Genomic DNA, 20,105 nt, shown 5'->3' with positions numbered 1-20,105 from the left:
AATAGCCACCTGCTGTAAGAGGTTTAAATTGAAGTAAGGGGGATCGTGTATCCAACTGCGTTATCTAGGTTTTGCCTTTAAGACACCTCGAAACAGTATACAAACGTAATCTAACAAACACCATACAGTTTTAACAAAAACCATTAATTCAGAATGGTCCTTAACTGTTTTATTTATTTATTTCAAAAACGTGTAATGGAATATTAGGTGTAACTTTACCTGTTTCTTACCAACGACTACATATATCTATTTCATAGTCATACATAACGTAATATGCCAGCAGAAAGAAACTGAGATGAACATACTCGTATAGCACAGATTAAGAAACGCCATTTCTCGTACAAGAAAAGTAGGTGTACACAATGCAGTACAGCGTTAGCTCGTGTCACGGGGATTAGATACCACGCGTGTGCTATATTTAGATGTCCACATCTACCACCCGTGAAAGGGCGGAGGTGTAGACTGTTGGCTCACTACCTGCCGCAGGAAACCAGCTTTAAAGGTCACCGATTTTGTGGGTGGCTCCAAGCCGAAACAGTTGTTGTCTGGGCCACTATGAAATAGCTACTAAATATTCTAACATGTTCAGAAATTACGGCCACTAGAAAAGTAAAAATTTACTCTTTCGAAACCGACAATTTCTTGGGTATGTGGAGAAGAGTTTACATGATTCTGTTACCTCGGAATATGAAGGGAGTCAGGTACCCATCAAGGCTGGGTGGCCTCCTACGGACTCGAGTACGGGATCCGAAATCGAGACTTCAGGTTAGCAATTATACGCTCAACCGTTCGACCACGCCGTTATATATTGTTTTAAGCATCATTATTAATTACTTAATTTTATAAGTAACTCCTTTAAATTCATTGTAAAACGAAAAAAATTGAATACAAAAAATAAATCCTATGTAAGATAAGATCATTTGATTATCTGAAAACGCGTTTTGACGGGCGGTCAAATAGGTCTGGGTTTTTTATTTTCCCACCCAAATCGATGAAGCACACGTCAAAATTTGCAGGACGGGAAAGTCTCAAGAGAGAGAGAACCTGCCAGAATTGAATGTCCAGAACATGATAGAATTTGTTAGCGCCTTGTAGAAACGGCACTCATGTCAGGCAGTAACACGGGGGTGATAAAAGAGAAGGGAACGTGGTTGAATCCTCACGAACACGAGAGCCGTGCGAGAGTTGTAAGGATAGAGTTAATTAACACGAGACGAGCTCAGATTGGGCGGTTACGTGTTTAGGGTGAATATCCGAGGTTATCGGAAACTCGATACGGGAACATAGGTACCTATGTGATTTGGAGAGGGGGGGGAGTGAGATTAGACAAGGTCACTAACCGAACGTTACAAAACGCGAGGGCTCGAGTTCGGTATGCAAGGGTCCGTGTTTAACTAACCATGTCGGGGAAATGTGTGCATAGCTTTACCGTACAAATTTTAAGGTTTTCTCAGGGGGTTCCCCTTCAACGTTTGAAGTTGTTCGGTTTTGTCATGTTTATAGTGAGGACTGTTTAAAGGGGCCTTTTTGTCTATAGCAAAAATACTTCGGAAGCTGTAATCCTGTGACATAGGAGATGAAGTGTGTTGGCTAGTGCTTTTTTTATGTAGGTAGAAACATTTTCTGTAAAAAAGATATAATTTACTTAAGGGCTTACTAAAGGTAGAACATTATGAAACAGTAAATCATGCTGATGTCCTTGTAGGCAATGCACATACATCTACGCGACATCACTAATAATATCTAGTTGTAATAAGTAACACTGCTGAACAAAGATCTATTCTATACTTTTTTGTATGACTTAATTAAGAGGATGAGGAGGCAGATAATTGAAGAAAAATAACATGGGAGAAAGATCGTCAGGATTGAGTTGGACTTCAAACTGAGCTGAAATCCAAACGTACAGACTTATATATTACGAAAATCCTTTAAAAACGAAAACGTCAAAAATTCTATTATAATTTATTTTAATGTAAACAACGCCATTTTCTACATAACAACACGACGCAGATATTCTTCACTTGACTATTTCAGCCTTTTAGCGAACGGTTCGACAGAAGCTACTGAGTCTGTGTACATAGCCGGCGGTATGGTTGGCAGGGAGGGGGGGGGGGGGGCTAAAGGAAGATGTGCGTTGTTCTTTACTAATGACCAGATGGTGCTGATATGGAGAGGAGGTTGGGGGTAGATTGGACAACGATAAAGGATTGTTAACTCCCTTTCATATTGTGCTTCCATTGGTGCGTGCTCTAGGTCGGCAACGTTAGCGGAAATACATTGTATAGCTCTTTGAATTCGGGAACAAGGGGATGGGGTGTTCAAGAACGTTCTGATTATGAACGTCCGTTTTACATTAGATGAATAAACACGTTCGATTCAAACATTTGTTTTTCTAAAAAGGAAATTATATATCTTTTAACTCCGTATCCATTTAGTTTGATATGGCGTGTTTTTTTTTCCTTATCAAGTGTAAGTTATTTGTATAATATTACAGAACTATCAACTATCAACATACAAGAAACACTTTATGATAGATCACATATATTATATCATAGAGAACAGTGAATTTACCGCAAAAACATTGTAAAAGAGAATGTGTCACAAAAATATATAATGGAAAGCGTCACAAGAAATATGAGACACTGAAGAACTTATGACCAAAAGTAAATACCATATGTGACGGTATCACAACAGTTGGAAACAGAATACATCACAAACGCATGAACCATCCGTTAACCACTGTAATTCTTTAATGAAACTACCACTTTTTGTTCACAAACACTATTTTCGCATGAGAAAAAAAAATGTCAGTAATGGCTACACAACACGTAAACAACGTTCATAAAACTGTCCTATAATTACCTGTATGAAGTAAGCCTTGGGTCCGGTACACCACTAGCTAACATTGCACAGATTTAAATAACTCAGCTCTCACTCGCAGCACACAAAAACTAAATGACAACACGGCACAACTCTCCAATAAAACGGAAATACCCGAAACGCCAAGAGTAAAGCCTAATCCTGTACCATTGTCTCCGCTGACTAATGAAATCGATCGTCATATGGGAAACAAAGAACGCCAATAACGACCAGCGGCAAAAGTGCACATCAACAAAAATCAGCGGCAGGAAGCATCGGAATTCAAAGGTCTATTTATAGCTCCCCGTGCATTGACTCGGGGTAAACTTCACGTTTAAAATTATAAACGGCGTGAGAAATAATAAGAGCTCTTCAACTTTAGGGATTGTAAACAGCAAAAGTGCAACAATCATACTTCATTGTGGCTGAATTCATTTGTGTAAACAGCACTTTAACTATAGGGATTATAAATACCAAAAGTACTACAATCATACTTCATTGATCTAAACAGCACTTCAACTTTAGGGATTTTAAACAGCAAAAGTGCTCCAATCATATTCCATCATGTCTTGAATTGAGTCGAGCTTTGTGTTAAAAATCATAATTTACAGTAATTTATCTTTAACTATGACATGGGGGAAAGCACTTTTTTAAACTGTCTAAAAATCACAAATCTTAGCCTTTACATCGATTTCTATTCCCCCCCCCCCCCCCTCACACAGACTATCACCAACATATGAAGTCGAAAATACATAAAATTGATATTAAAAGACCTGAACACCCCCCCCCTTTCATGTTTACGTCGTTGTAAGTGCAAAGTACTTTATTAGACGCGTTCAAATAGACAACACAACCTTCCAACTATCCAATACGGTTGTTACATAAAGAAAGTACTTCATGCAACCTCTTCAACATGACAAGTGGTCGCTGAAATCTTATGGACTGGGCATACATTAATCGTCTGCTGTGTGTTGTATTATCAACTAAGAATAATTCAACCAGGAACTGGGCTAACACAACGCCCACCAAATAGACATGTAAAAAGTATTTCCCGTAAAGAAGATAGTCATATCAGACTGAACGTAGTTTACATATTAACAGTACAGATAAACAAGTGTATCAGATATAGATATCGATTTAACAAACTTGGCACACAATTAGCGTTGGATTTTTGTGTTTAAATTATGTTCAGTTTTTATTGCATAAAGTATTCGAGTTTTCAATTGTATGAAACAGATACAGTATATCACAACATAATATTTTGAACATGGTGTTATTTTCTCAGTGAAAAGACATGGTTAAAATAAATGGTTGTGGTAAGAACAAAAATGTCTTGAAAGCAGCTTTTTCATGTTCTTTCTGTTACTTATCAATATTTATTATGTATTTGGCTTGGTACTTTTGGCTTCAATAACATCTACTCTTGTAATGTAGACGGTGGATGTTATGAAATCTTGGGTTAAAGCAGGATTTAGTTTTAAAGGCTAGGTAAAGTTTTAATACACACAAAAATTGTGGTACAACCGAACTAATGCCACCAATAATAACGGATCTACTTTATATTAAATTCTATACATTACGTCAAAACATTGAATGTACTGCTACAACGACAGCAAGCTAACAAGGAATCGATTCTAAAACAAAACCTGCCTGGCATGATTCCGCCCAGGATTAAAACAAACACTGACAGTATCCACCACTTGAAAGACATCAAAGTTTATTACGGCCATACTTCACCCATAGCCCAAGTTTACAGCTAGCGTACATACACAATCAACCTACCAAAAACACAGAACCTCTAGGGCGCCCGCAGCACTAAAGGTTGTAAGTCTATGATAAGAGACTAGAGTACTAGCACTACGTGTAATAAAACCAGCAATCTGTTTTAACGATCTTTGAATATCAACAGAGTGTATGGATCAATGTAATCCAGTGGATTAGGGCTGGATATTAAAAGCTTTATTTTTTTTTAAAGATCCACTGTTCTGGCTTGTGTTATATTAAAAATTATCTAAACCAATTCAGCAAAGTATAGTTGACTTAAGTAATAATACACTCGCATGGTGAACTATATGTGGGACGTCTAGGTTTAGGCTAGGCTGCTAACCTGAAGTCTCGAGTTTGAACCCGGGTCGAAGCCAGTAGAACGTCCCCGAGTCTACCCAGCTCTAATGGGTACCTAACTCATGTTAGGGAAAGTAAAGGCTGCTGGGCAAAGTGTTCACCACACCTTCCTTTCATATGCCGTGGACAAGGAACATATGAACTCTACTTCATCTGCCCAATGGATCGCTAGGTCTATACAGGATTCTTTTTTTTTTTATTGTAAACCATACAAAAATGTTTTAGCTCCTATAACATTAAGATAATCGCCATTGTATTAGAAGGATTCAATTAAAACCTAAATGTAGGGCCAATGTGAAAACAACGAAGCCAGAGCAATAAATAACAGTAGCCATTGCAAAACAAAAATTTTAGTAAGCACGTTCAAGCCACGCGTTAAAATGTAAGTGCTTCCACTTCAGAAATCAAAACTAATCTCAAGTTTTAAGGGTGGGGGGTGACAGCTAGATATGTTGAGACGAGGGGACAGCATTGACATTTGGCGTACAACGTGTAACCTCCCTTTGATCACGCAACCGACGAAATCACTAAGTATAGCATAGCCTTTAAATAATTGACCGCTTTAATGCAACGATCGAACATTTATTATGGCAGTTGCTTGCACGCGAAGTCAGGATGACCCCAGCACACATCCACTAGTGCGTGACGGCTAGTCGTTCCAATAATAAACACACGCACAAACACACAAAATCATACGGACTAACTAAAGTGCGGTATACACCAGGTTCAGACATACTAAGGCTGTTTGACCTGAGTGAAAACACTACCTACATAAACACCAGTGACTATAACAGTGACAATAACAGTGACATATTTTGTGAGACGTATGCAACAGATATAACCTATTGCACTACCTACACATTAAGGCGCAGGTTCTTCATGCATCGCACCGCCTCCACCTAAGTATGATGTTCACCCCTCCAAATGTTTCTTTCGGACATTTTTATTTTGTTCTCTAGGGAGGTTGGGGAGGGTTGGGCACTTAAAACATTCGAGAGGGGAAGTAAATTCTCAGGGGGGGGGGGGGGGAGACTGATACAAGCAAATATTTTTTTAAATACATTACATTGTGGTTTGGAGGAGGAGAGGCAGTGGACTTGCTTCTGTTTATGAGGCGAACAGCAACCCCCCCCCCCCCCCCACCATGCCGAAGATATGCCTGAAAGAAACTCTGACCCCCAATTCCACCCCCTAGATCATTTGGAGAGAGATACAGACAGGTTAAAACAGATGTCTGGAATAATGAGAAGGGATAAGGACAGGGTTAGGAGGATTGATATAGTGATGTGTACGGATAGGTATAATATGTACTCTAAGGTGAAGGGACTGACCACGGAGTTAAAGACGGGGGGGGGGGGTGACGTCCTAGATCCATTATATACAAATTATATAAATTTAAAGTACGTTAGTTAAGCCAAATTAGTGACTAAAATGAATCAATAAAACAAAACACAGGGAGCAAAACATTCGAGGAGCATCCGGTATAACAGATAGTGTGTATGGGGTAACACAGAATTGTTATTTCTACATACACAACGTTAGATACAGGACTGGGAAGAACCGAGTGATGTCTTAAGGCTTAGGTTACCTAACCGCGCGTGATGCTGGACAGGAAACAACAAGCTGTCAATCAGGCAATGACCTTTATTTCTTTAGTGACAGGGTTCACCCTACACGGGATCTAAGACTCTGAGGGTTCAAAGGTCAGCGAGTATCAACAAGCAATTGAAAGGAGTCAATAGAGGTCTACAGAATTTTCTGAAATATTTTTTAACTTAAGCACAAAGGTTGTTGTTTTTAACTCATTGCATCTAATTTGCCTCATTCCTCCCTCGCATTACCCACCAATACATATACATACACGCACAAACACACACACACACATTATATATATATATATATATATATATATATATATATATATATATATATATATATATATATATATATTATATATAGCCTATATATATATTATATATATAGCCTATATATATATTATATATATATATATATATATATTATATATATATATATTATATATATATATATTTTATATATATATATATATATATATATATATATATATATATATATATAGCCTATATATATATTATATATATATATATATATATATATTATATATATATATATATTTTATATATATATATATATATATATATATATATATATATATATATATATATATATATATATATATATATATATAATCTGGAACTCAGTGTAATAAATGTAGAAGATTTTTTTTTATTTTATCTCATTTGTACTTTGCTAAGAGCAATTCAGCAATTTGTTTGAAATAAATCTATTTCCAACGTCAATCAATTTCTTCCAATACATCATCCTTTAACGACGCCGGAACAAATTATTCATCATTGTATTCATTAACTTAACCAGGCCGGCGTTCGGGTAAAGCCCGCAGTGACGCGGGCGTCACAAACTGGCCGTGACGCGGTGTAATCATCATGACAGCAGATGCGACGCCAGCAGGCAGACACGCAACAACAACCGCTGATCAGTCCCCCAATCAACTTATGGAAATCAAGCTGGACACGGTGAGATCAACCAAGCGTGACACGCTATCCCCGGGACAATGCAGCGATGCGGCGGCACTATCAGGTAAACGGAACGGGGGAAAGAGGGGGGGGGGACGGATGCACTAAAACGTCATCACGTAATTACAGAACCAATTAGTGGGTAAATTAAAGGGAGTGTTCTGCCACCACTGTTAGAAGTACATGACTAGGAAAGTGTCAGCATCGATTTTTAGCACCATCAAAAGGGTTTTTGATGACCAGCTTGTGCCGCATGATTAATTTATTACTCTGTGATTCTATAGGAGAATATATATATATATATATATATATATATGGATTCCCTTACATAGTGGCAAACATTGCAATGAGTGTGTACAAGGTGTTATGTATTGTTCACAAGGCAGTTAAAACAAGACGTTTTGGCCTTGCAATAACCCCATTTTCAAGTGGCAGAACAGGTTTGACACGACGCTGCGATTGTTTTTCGCCACACAGGCACATAAAGGCCCTAAACGAAATGACGATTTCGTGTTGGTGACTACCAGACAAAGAAGTGCATTAAGACTCTAATGATTGCAGCGGTACTAGTGAATAAATGTGTGGAGGGAGGGGTCTTTTTTGTCCGTCTGCTGGTTCAACAGGTGTGAAAACATGATTAGACATGCGATGTTAAAAAAATGTCTTAGTAAAACAGATCGAATTTCCATAGACAGCACGTTTCATAAATGTCTTCATACAAAAAGGAACCCAAAATGTCAATACACAAGATCCATACTGCTTTGTGAGATGAGTGAATAAGAAAAGTATTCAGACTGTAGTGTGTACAGATTAAGTATTCAGTCTCTCGCCCTCTCTCTACTGCGACCCGTTTCCCTAGTTGCTCTACAATAATAAACAGATTCAAGGGTATTGTAAAAGAACAAACTGAGGTGAAAATTAATTAGCATAAGACATGTGACATCAGAAGAAATAGGTAGGGCCAGATCTAACCAAAGTCACGGATAGTGGAGAGACAGTTCACGACCTTCAACAATCAGACAATGGGGATCAGATGCTCTCACATGGGGGGGGGGCGTCCACTCACACCTTCAACATTAGGACAATGGGGGTCAATTGTCCTAAAACTGGAAGACGGTCCACACATGAAGTTCAACACTAGGATAGTGAGGATCAGTGGTCCTAAAATTGGGAGACCTCGCAACTACACGACATTCAACACTAGGATAGTGAGGATCAGTGGTCCTAAAATTGGGAGACCTCGCAACTACACGACATTCAACACTAGGATAGTGAGGATCAGTGGTCCTAAAATTGGGAGATACCTCCACATACGACGCTCAACACTAGGACAATGGGGGTTGGGGGGGGGGGGGGGGGCAATGGTCCTAAAACTGAGAGACGGTCTACACTACACAATGGGGATCAGTGGCCCCTAGACCTTGTGACACCTCACTGGCGTAGCACAAAGATGTAATCCACACACGAACGCCTCCACCAAAGCAATGAAGTGGGTGAAGTCGAGCATCTCAAGTTGATGCTCGATCATTTTGAGTAGGTGGTCATCTCTTGCACACATTAATAAACTCAATCAATTTAAAACCTAGCAAGAAAGCTAAATGACAGAACTAACGACAGTGATATCATTTTGAGTAGGTGGATATCTCTTGCACAATACGCCCAAAAATAACCGCATTCAACAGCCACTGAAGATAAATTAGTAACAGCCCACCATAACATTTTACCCTAATTAATTTCTATCCCACAAATCCCGTTCCTTTTGTGACGACGGCTCATGTGGTCGACTTCCGGGATCCCGCCTTGTTGTGTGATGGCTGATAATGAAAATCGTGTGAGTGGGTTTGTTATTTCCCTTCCTTTGATTCCCCATGGTAGGTTCAGCTAAAGACGTGCCACGCCCACAGAAGTAGGACATGGAGCATTTTAATACTCGACAAACTGATCACTAGCTTAGTCTGGTTAAATCATTATAAGATGGGGAAATCAGTGTCTGTTTCAGAATGTAGTGGAAGTATAAGATGACACGGTGACTAAAAGTAGCAGATGACGGTGTCGATAGAAGATTATGTTGGACAGTGAGACAGAACGTGTATATAGCAGATGACATGATAATGTCAGCAGGAGATGGCATGTTAGAGTCAGTAGCAAATGGCATGACAATCTTAGTATCAGATGACATGAGATTTTAAAAGTGTCTTACTAAAAACAAGTCAATATTAGATAACGTGACAGTATCAGATGGCATGATAGTGACATGAGAATGCCAGTATACAAATGCCCATGACACTGTCAATATCATATGACATGACAGTGTTAATATCAAATGAAATGACACTGCCTGTATCATATGACATGACACTGCCAGTAACAGATGACTTGACAGTGCCAGTACCGGTGTCAATATCAAATGACATGACACTGCCAATACCAGATGACACGACACTGCCAGAACCAGATGCCATTCGCCAGGATCCGTGACTGGTGTACAGCCCACGGCGCGCCTGTGTATAACTGACAACGACGTCTCCCACGTGTGAGCAGGTGGCGCCATCTGTAGCTCGCGAATTCTGTGAGCTATAATTAGCAACAAGTGTCACCTGCCCCACTGGGAACAACAGGCTCCAATAAGTTTGTCAACACAGTGATCAACGCGTTGGTCACATTTTTCTTTCTTGTTTTCAGAAAATGGAACTCGAAGCATTTAGTAATGAAACGATTGAACGACATTTTTCTATTCAAACTGAAACAGTGAAAAAAAAGAAGCTAAAAGAACAAGGTAAAAGTAAAATACTAACTTACGCATAATCTTAAATAGTGAAGATGGATATAGTTCGTTAGTATCTCTGACATCCGTTCATCTAGTACAAGCCAGCAATATGTCTAGCCTCGTTCATGATCCCCGACTTAAGCAATGTCCCAAGAGCTGTTGATCCCCATTTCAAACAAGATCCCAAGATATGGTGAGACTCAAAAAAGGTCCCACGAGCGCGTGATCCCCGACTCAAACTAAGTCCCATGAATTAGCGATCCCCGAATCAACAAAGGTACCGACCAGGGGTTGGTGATCCCTGACTCAAACAAGGTCCCAAGACATGGTGAGACTCCAAAACGGTCCCACGAGGTCCCCGACTCAAACAAGGTCCAAAGAGTTAGCGATCCCCGAATCAACAAAGGTACCAGGCCAGGGATTGGTGATCCCTGACTTAAACAAGGCCCCGTGAGTTGGTGACCCCCGTCTTGTAAAGGTTCCAAGAGCTGGGTTGCCACGGTGACAACCTACAAACATAAACCCAAGATTCAAACCCTAACTTTAGTGGGGGTTTCTCAGTGCTCAGATATTCTTTAAACCAGCATAATTTGATATTTTTAATCAGCATTTCATTATAACCATATACTCAAACCCCTTAACCACTATACCAAAGAGGTTAACATAGCAATATGGTAAACTGTTACAATAACATCAGCTTAGTATATCGGGCTGGAAACTGCTTACAATTTTCTTTTCTTAGATTGTCTTTAATTCCTTTTTTAAACTTGATCGTTACAGTCAAGCCCTTCCCCGAATCTCTATAGAAATGCTGACCAACGTTGCGGATCAGCAGGCCTATAGTTTGGGAAGCCTCGTAAATTCTTTAACTATAATGTTAATATTCCTGGTGCCTTACTTAAGCAACACGTGATGTGAATGTAAATAGCGGCACGTGACCGAACGTTACGTCAGTTAGAAGCGACACAAAGAAATCGTGACGACTACACACACGGGTGATCACAACTTCCGCCTCCAACATCTGCACAGTTGTCTCTCGCTAACAAGAGTACTGGTTCGTGGTATTTGAGGCCCAACAAGGGTCTATTATTTTTATTTATTTATTTTTTTTTATTTTTGTGTAGCTTCTAATGGGTGTGTGTTATAACAGTGACCGAATATTCCAGAAGAATGGAAACTTTTATAAAAGGGTGGATAATTAGATACCAATAAGTCTTGCTAACGACAAGACTAATCCGATTCCAAGTCCTACAAAAGCCGTAACCTTGACTTCTAATTCAAGGGTCTATTATTTTATTTTTTTAGTTCTTAATGGGTGTGTGTTATAACAGTGACCGAATATTCCAGAAGAATGAAAACTTCTTATACAAGGGTAGATAACTAGATACGAATAGGTCTTGCTAATGTCAAGGCTAATCTTATCCAAAGTCCTACAAAAGCCGTAACCCTGACTTCTAATCATATCACTAAACCAGGGATGAGGGATTACAATACGAATAACAACCTAACGCACCTATTCCTCTCGATTATGCCAAAGTTGATAAAGCCAGAATAATGGAATCTTCTTTAGAAGGGAAGTTAACTAAATACAAATATGACTTGCCAGTGTGTCACGCCTATTTTCGGAAATCGATTACTATGCCAAGAATACGCTTTAAAAATTAAACACGACAAAGTCAAATAAAATAAATGCCCGCCTTATTTAGTTAATATCGCCAATAACGATTATAAATCTTACCCAAATTGGTGGGCTGCGGAGGGGGGGGGGGGGTGTTCATAAATAACACCTCAAAGAATGGGTGGGGTGGGGGAAATAGCCTACTAACATATTTAAATCTTAGATTATGATACTTTAACCCTTATATTTCTATACACCATCATTAAAAGCAATACAGTTTTTATTTGAATAAGTAGATCTGGCTAGACAACCAATTGTCCACAAGCTGAACTAACTTTATATAACTAGATAGGTGAATCAACTTCTCTCAGGACTGGTGGACTAAATAAACGAACAGCTTCAAGACTAGATGTTCAACAGAGCATACACCAGTCATATTCCACCACAACTGGATAACAGTGCAGGGTCAGTGGACCATAACTGAAGGTAGCTACACTGTGACACTGATGCACAGCTGCTTCACTGTCATGGCACACAACACAACAGGTGGAAATCAATGGGTCACACATGCTAGTTTTATTTGTAGTATTAGGAAACAGATCGGTTACATCAGTCTTTTAACATGTGAACATATGTTGGCTTTTAGATTATTGTGGAAAAGATCAATTGCTTTAATCTTCTAATGGCCGGACACTATTGATCAGTTTAGAACTTATTTTATTATTATATAAAGTTTGTAATTAGATTACAAAACACATTCTTAACATAAAAATAATGCAATAGTTTAATGAGAAAAATACACATAATATACTCTTAAATATTGCTAGAAAAGATCATCTTAAACAACCATTTACTATTATTTAAAGTTTAATGTAAATGTTATATTTTTTTTTATCAATATGAAATTTTACAGTTTTTCCCTTATATAATCAACAATTTTTTGAAGAATCTTCCACTGAAAAAATATAACAACTGCTGAAAAAATACTTAATATAATTTTGAAGATATTCATCAAAAGGTTCCAACGTAATCATATTTAATGATATACTAGGCATACTGCCTAGCTTCGCTTAGGTTTTTAAAAAACATTTGAGAATTTGAATACTTAATTATTTAGCGATGGATTGGGTGTGGAGTGCTTTAATAAGTTTAATTTAAACAGTAATGCTAATTTTAGAAAATAATGTTTTTGTTCGTCATTTACACTTCGTTCCTGGAGAATTTCTGGAAAGTATGCAATGTATAACTAAAATGGAATTAGAACTACACAGGTTTCATGAACAGTATATCTCATAGTTTATATTACACTGCCTTTTGAAATTAATTAATTTATTTAATTAGGTTACTTAACTAAATTAACAACTTAATTTTGTACTAAAACAAATGCTATACTTCGTCATTTTCTGTTTCTGTTTAAAATAGTATACAATTATTTGAAAAAAAATAATTTTAAAAACGTTACCTCCCTTGAAAACTGAACGTATGACGTATGTCATTGTTTACTTATATTGTTTGCTTATATAAGAAATTACGTTATATGAACATATTTAACGACTATAATGGCTGTTTATGACGGGAATAAAGTTTTTTTGTTACCCTCCATGGTCGGTCTACGACGTCACATAATATTAAGGGGATCGTTCGTCAATTTATTTATATATATATATATATATCTCGTATAAGGAGAATTTCACTCAAGATCATCTTTTAGCCCTCGTCGAGGGCTTTGAGTCTGACCAACAGTTTTTCCATACGGCCTAGTCATCTTTAGTAGTGTATGCAAAAACGTAGCATGATGTACAGACATTAAGTAACCTAAAAATTGTGTTAAAATTTCCCTGTTTTTCCCATAAAATACATAGATTATATAGGGAAATACAACTGGTCAGTTTTGACCGCTTTACGAAGTTTTCCCAGATATGCCGAGTTTTTTGTGACACCCCTAGGTGTTCTTCTACCACCTCACAAAATATCAAGGGGGGTCGTCGGAGGAAATTTTTTTTCGTAATAGAGCTCATATAATGAGAATTTCACTCGCGGTCACTTTTTAGCCCTCGTCGAGGGCTTTGAGTGAAACCGACAGTTTTCCCTAAAGGTCAACCCATAGACCTAGGAGCATGCAAAAAAATTAGCCAGATATACTGAGCTTAAGTACCCTAAAGTCTGCGTTGAAATGACCCTCTGTTTTTCCCATAAAATACAAAGATTATATAGGGAAATACAACTGGTCAGTTTTGACCGCTTTACGAAGTTTTCCCAGATATGCCGAGTTTTTTGTGACACCCCTAGGTGTTCTTCTACCACCTCACAAAATATCAAGGGGGGTCGTCGGAGGAAATTTTTTTTCGTAATAAAGCTCATATAATGAGAATTTCACTCGCGGTCACTTTTTAGCCCTCGTCGAGGGCTTTGAGTGAAACCGACAGTTTTCCCTAAAGGACAACCCATTGACCTAGGAGCATGCAAAAAATTAGCCAGATATACTGAGCTTAAGTACCCTAAAGTCTGCGTTGAAATGACCCTCTGTTTTTCCCATAAAATACAAAGATTATATAGGGAAATACAACTGGTCAGTTTTGACCCCTTTACGAAGTTTTCCCAGATATGCCGAGTTTTTTGTGACACCCCTAGGTGTTCTTCTACCACCTCACAAAATATCATGGGGGGTCGTCGGAGGAAATTTTTTTTCGTAATAGAGCTCATATAAAGAGAATTTCACTCGCGGTCACATTTTAGCCCTCGTCGAGGGCTTTGAGTGTAACCGACAGTTTTCCCTAAAGGTCAAGCCATTGACCTAGGAGCATGCAAAACATTAGCCAGATATACTGAGCTTAAGTACCCTAAAGTCTGCGTTGAAATGACCCTCTGTTTTTCCCATAAAATACAAAGATTATATAGGGAAATACAACTGGTCAGTTTTGACCGCTTTACGAAGTTTTCCCAGATATGCCGAGTTTTTTGTGACACCCCTAGGTGTTCTTCTACCACCTCACAAAATATCAAGGGGGGTCGTCGGAGGAATTTTTTTTTCGTAATAGAGCTCATATAAAGAGAATTTCACTCGCGGTCGCTTTTTAGCCCTCGTCGAGGGCTTTGAGTGTAACCGACAGTTTTCCCTAAAGGTCAAGCCATTGACCTAGGAGCATGCAAAAAATTAGCCAGATATACTGAGCTTAAGTACCCTAAAGTCTTTGTTGAAATGACCCTCTGTTTTTCCCATAAAATACAAAGATTATATAGGGAAATACAACTGGTCAGTTTTGACCCCTTTACGAAGTTTTCCCAGATATGCCGAGTTTTTTGTAACACCCCAAGGTGTTCTCCTACCACCTCACAAAATATCAAGGGGGGTCGTCGGAGGAAATTTTTTTTCGTAATAGAGCTCATATAAAGAGAATTTCACTCGCGGTCACTTTTTAGCCCTCGTCGAGTGCTTTGAGTGTAACCGACAGATTTCCCTAAAGGTCAAGCCATTTACCTATAAGCATGCCAAAACTGAGCCACATGTAATGAGAGTAAGTGCCATAAAATCCGTTTTGAAATGACCCTCTGTTTTCCCCATAAAATACAAAGATTATATAGGGAAATACGACTGGTCAGTTTTGACCCATTTCCCGATTTTTCCCGGACATGGCGAGTTTTTTGTGACACCCCAAGGCGTTCTCCTACCACCTCACAAAATATCAAGGGGGGTCGTCGGAGGAATTTTTTTTTCGTAATAGAGCTCATATAAAGAGAATTTCACTCGCGGTCACTTTTTAGCCCTCGTCGAGGGCTTTGAGTGTAACCGACAGATTTCCCTAAAGGTCAAGCCATTTACCTATAAGCATGCCAAAACTGAGCCAGATGTAAAGAGCGTAAGTGCCATAAAATCCGTTTTGAAATGACCCTCTGTTTTCGCCATAAAATACAAAGATTATATAGGGAAATACAACTGGTCAGTTTTGACCCATTTCCCGATTTTTCCCGGACATGGCGAGTTTTTTGTGACACCCCAAGGTGTTCTTCTACTACCTCACAAAATATCAAGGGGGGTCGTCGGAGGAATTTTTTTTTCGTAATATAGCCCATATAAGGCGCCGGTCAGTCGAGGTCAGTTTTGACCCCCGCTCCGTAGACTTTTTGCCGAACCGTCACCGGCCCTCGTGTTCTATCGCCATAAGGCACCTTCGTGCCAAATTTGACGCGCCTGCGGCGCCGGGAAGTGCCCTATCGGGCACCCGACCACTTTGCTTTATATATATAGATATTTAATTCCTTACAAACTGTGAGGACAACAAACAGGTTTTAAAGTTATCCCTGAGAGGAAATAATATAAAAAGAATTTAAAATGTATTCTTCTACACAATGGTGTATAGGTCTAGAAAATAAATATGTTGTCTATTATAAGACAATGCACTGCTCTATAGCTGAGATACACTCTGCATTGTAAGGTTTAGTGGTTTGTGAGGTTGCATACAATCTGAACAATATAAAGAATTGGAGTAAAGGTAATGTAAACATGGTAGAACAATAAAGGTCATGACTTCCAACCAGAAAGAATTGGCTTGTGAACACAAGCCTGAGTCCACTGGATGACCATTAAGTCACACAAACAAGTTTACTACACACATTCCATATTGCCCATCAGATCTGAAAAGGGTACCAAGTGGTCAACATATAAAGCCAAGTTAGTAAAATAAAGCCAAGTAAGTAAAGGACCCTTTTGGACCTGAACATACATGGTGCAGGTGAAGTAGAGTTCACCTGTTTCAGTGGTCTATGCATAGGAAAGAAAAAGTGGTCAACACTCTATGCCCAGCCACCTTTACTTTACCGAACATCAGTCAGATACCCATCTCAGGTAGGCTCAGGCAAGTTCTGTTGACACAAACTCAAAACTTTTTGGTTAGCAGTTGTATGTTCTACTTTCTAACCACACTGTCCTCTCAAAAAGCTAACAATGTCAAAAGTCATTTTATTTCATAGTACACTAAAGAGATACTGTGTATCACACCTAAACAGTCTATATTACTGAAATAAATAAACCTGCTTAAGATGGAGATTAGAGGGACAGCATGGCCTAACAGTTGAGCACTAGAATGTTAGTTAATCTGAAAGTCGAGTTCTAATCAGGGTTCAAGTCAGTGGAACATCCCTGAGTCCACCTAGCACTGATGGGTATACTAACTCATGTTAAAGAAAGTAAAGGCAGCTAGGCATAGTGCTGACCACAGTATCCCTTCATATGCCATGGTCAAGAAACATATGAGCTCTACTTCATCTGCCCAATGTATCACTAGGTCTGAAGAGGAATCTTTACTTAAGATGGAGATAAAGCAAAGAATGTTGCTTAACATAAAGAAAACTGTAGGCCTTATTGGTAAAAAAAAAAAACCAAACCGCAAATACTAGAACTAGGCCCATGAAAAATTAAACATAAGCCTAAAGAACAAACAAAAGTCAAGTTCAGTCTAATAATGCCATTGTTATAAATATTTTACTCATCATAGGTGCAAATAACACAAATTTTAATAGTGATTAAGGAGGCCTGTGAGTATTTAGTTAAAAAGTAGGTAGATTAGTTATAGATCTAGTACCTTTTTTGTCCAGCACTTAAATTTAAATTATAGGAATGTAATAATGCATAGTTTTTTACTATTACCATGTAGACCTAGATCCATCTGTAATAAAATAAAGGCCTACTCATTACTTATTCAGTGATTAATGCCTCAGTTATTATTACTCACCAAGAAGATCACAACGATGTCAAATTTAGTTTCCATTCATCAGCTCTAAATCTGATTATGCACATAATTTATTGTCATCTAGAATCTAGATTAAATGCAACTTTAGTAAGTTAGGGAAATTTCACATTGGGTACAAAAAGGCTCTAGGCCTATAGACTATAGACTACTGTAGGTCTACTACAATAGTTACTTCTTATCTAGTCTAGACCTAGATCTAGATTTCTAGAACCTGTGTAAAGGAGATGGAAAACAGCTGATCGAGTTATTTTTGACCCAGATCTGAACAGAACAATGAAATTAGGTGAACGTCTGCGCAAAAAAGATAAAAATTAAGCCTATGTAAAAGATTTTCTAGAATAGTGTTACTCAGCTGAAAATATGTATTCACATTATTTTTGCTCATACATATTAACAGCGCAAATTATAAAACTATAAATCTTCTTGTTTGAATGCCGATAGATCAGTCGCATTTCTTCATACAATTTTTTTTTCTTTCTCCTTGCCACGATCAATAAATGGGCGGGTTCATCAGTCTATTAAAAACCTAAAATAATAAATAACGGTATGAAATAAGCAATTATCAATAATGTTTAACTTACCCTAGTTAAAGAGTATTCCCATATTCCTGAAAAAATTCCAACAGTTCAAAAATGTTGATAACAATTTATCACGTCACTGTTAAAAATCGGAACGTTCCTTCACTTTCCAACACTCCATGCAGACACAGTTTATCCTCGCATCTTGTTATTGAAACGTCAAGTTCCGCACTGGGTATTTGCTGATTTCTAATTGGTTGAAAATGCTGAAAGGGGGGTTGCGTTTTACAATGTTTTTCTTTCTCATACCCGCGCTGTTCATTGATGGTTAATTAATTAATAGATCTAGATCTATATCTACTAAAGAAAAGTTCTGCTGAAATATAGATCTAGATCTTGTCGTCTGGATAATATTTCAATTAAACCTTTGACCTAATTTTAATTACACTTGCATGCTTAATTTTACAACGATTTGCCGGCAGAGTTTCTTCCAGGCATCTCTTCGGGGGGGCGAAGCCCCCCCCCCCCCCCCGAAAATTTTGTACCGCCCCCCCCCCCCCGAACGAAATGAAATTTATATAATTTATATAGAAAATATATACTTTTAACAGTGTCCGCCCCCCCCCCGAAGAAAGTTTACCGCCCCCCCCCCCCCCGAAGATTTCAAGTGCCCCCCCCCCCCGGAGAAAAAAGTCTGGAAGAAACACTGTTTGCCGGTTTAATACCCTGCGGTGTTTTTTTTTTCTTTTTTTTTTAACTTAACCTAGAGCAAAGGTTCTTAACCTGAGTTCGGTCGAACCCCAAGGGTTCAAAGAGTTGATCTCATGGGTTCGGCTGCTGTCAAGACATACACCCGACTCACTTGATTTCTGATTGGATTTTGTCAGTGCGGATGATAGAACTAAAGTAATAAGTATAAAAAAGGGTTCGGTGAATGCGCCTTTGAAACTTGGAGGTTCGGTACATCCAATAGCTTAAGAACCACTGGTCTAGAGCTAGCGGCTAGTAGGCCTACAATACAAGGGGTGTGGGGAGGAACCGAGGGATTTTGACTTAGCGCTATTTCTAATTTGTTTGTAAAATGGTACAAAGGTTGATCAATGGAGGATTATACTTATTAATGATTTAATATTTTAGAAAGATATCGCATTTTTGAACATTAAATAAAATGCGTTTTGGGGTGGGGGTAAGCTAAAGTTTCTCCGGGGAGAAGGGCGGACTAAAATTTCCGGGGGGAGGAGGGAGGCGGACACTGGTAAATGTATAGTTTCTATATAAATTCTATTTCGAATGAGGGGGGAGGGGGGGTCGGTAGACGTTCTTTGTGAGAGATGCCTGGAAGAAACTCCGATTAAAAATAGTAAAATACCAGTTTCACATTTGAAGGTACAGATAATTATATTTATCTCTTACCTTGTCCTCAGCATGTGAAGGGATTATTATTTATTAGCACTAGCATTAGTCATTCCATCAGCTACCCTGGATACTTTGGGATGTTCTATGCTGTAAAATTGAACAGCAGTGTCTCTTCTAGACTTTTTTCCCCGGGGGGGGGGGGGGGCAGAGAGAGTGGGGCACTTGAAATTTTCGGGGGGGGGGGGGCTTTTTTCAAATAGATGCTTAGAAGTAGAAGAAACTCTGTTGAACCATAGGGCACACGACCGCTACCAAAGTCAAAAGTTATGATTCTCGACTCTGATAGGTACCTACCTGACACAGGTTAGGCAAAGTAACGGTGACTGGGAATAAAACTGGTCACACTAATCTTTCATAAGCCAATGTGAAATTTACTTCACTTTCTCCATGGACCCCAGGACTAAGAGAGTAACTTTATGTTCTATCTAGTGACTCTAACCAAACTTATTTGTCATTCCAACCCAATAAACATAAACAAATGAA

The 20,105-nt window shown here is 38.5% G+C and overlaps 1 protein-coding gene across 3 annotated transcripts in view; it reads right to left on the bottom strand.

Annotated features, from left to right (window-relative positions):
• The window catches only part of LOC131955186 (solute carrier organic anion transporter family member 5A1), a 79,569-nt gene extending 61,152 nt beyond the window's left edge, over nt 1-18,417 (bottom strand). The window contains exon 1 of one of the 3 annotated variants that reach the window (XM_059319202.1): nt 18,270-18,417. The gene's annotated coding sequence lies outside the window, so the exon portion shown is untranslated. Of the gene's footprint in view, nt 1-2,862; nt 2,887-17,670; nt 17,732-18,269 lie in introns of those variants that run through there. The other 2 variants (XM_059319205.1, XM_059319203.1) reach the window with 2 other exon arrangements.
• Between the last annotated feature and the right edge of the window lie 1,688 nt (nt 18,418-20,105).

The sequence above is a fragment of the Physella acuta genome, unplaced genomic scaffold (assembly GCF_028476545.2).
Source record: "Physella acuta isolate Inbredline_101_S28 unplaced genomic scaffold, ASM2847654v3 ptg001058l, whole genome shotgun sequence".
Taxonomy (NCBI): Eukaryota; Metazoa; Mollusca; class Gastropoda; family Physidae; genus Physella; species Physella acuta.
This window is presented reverse-complemented; position numbering and strand designations above follow the sequence as displayed.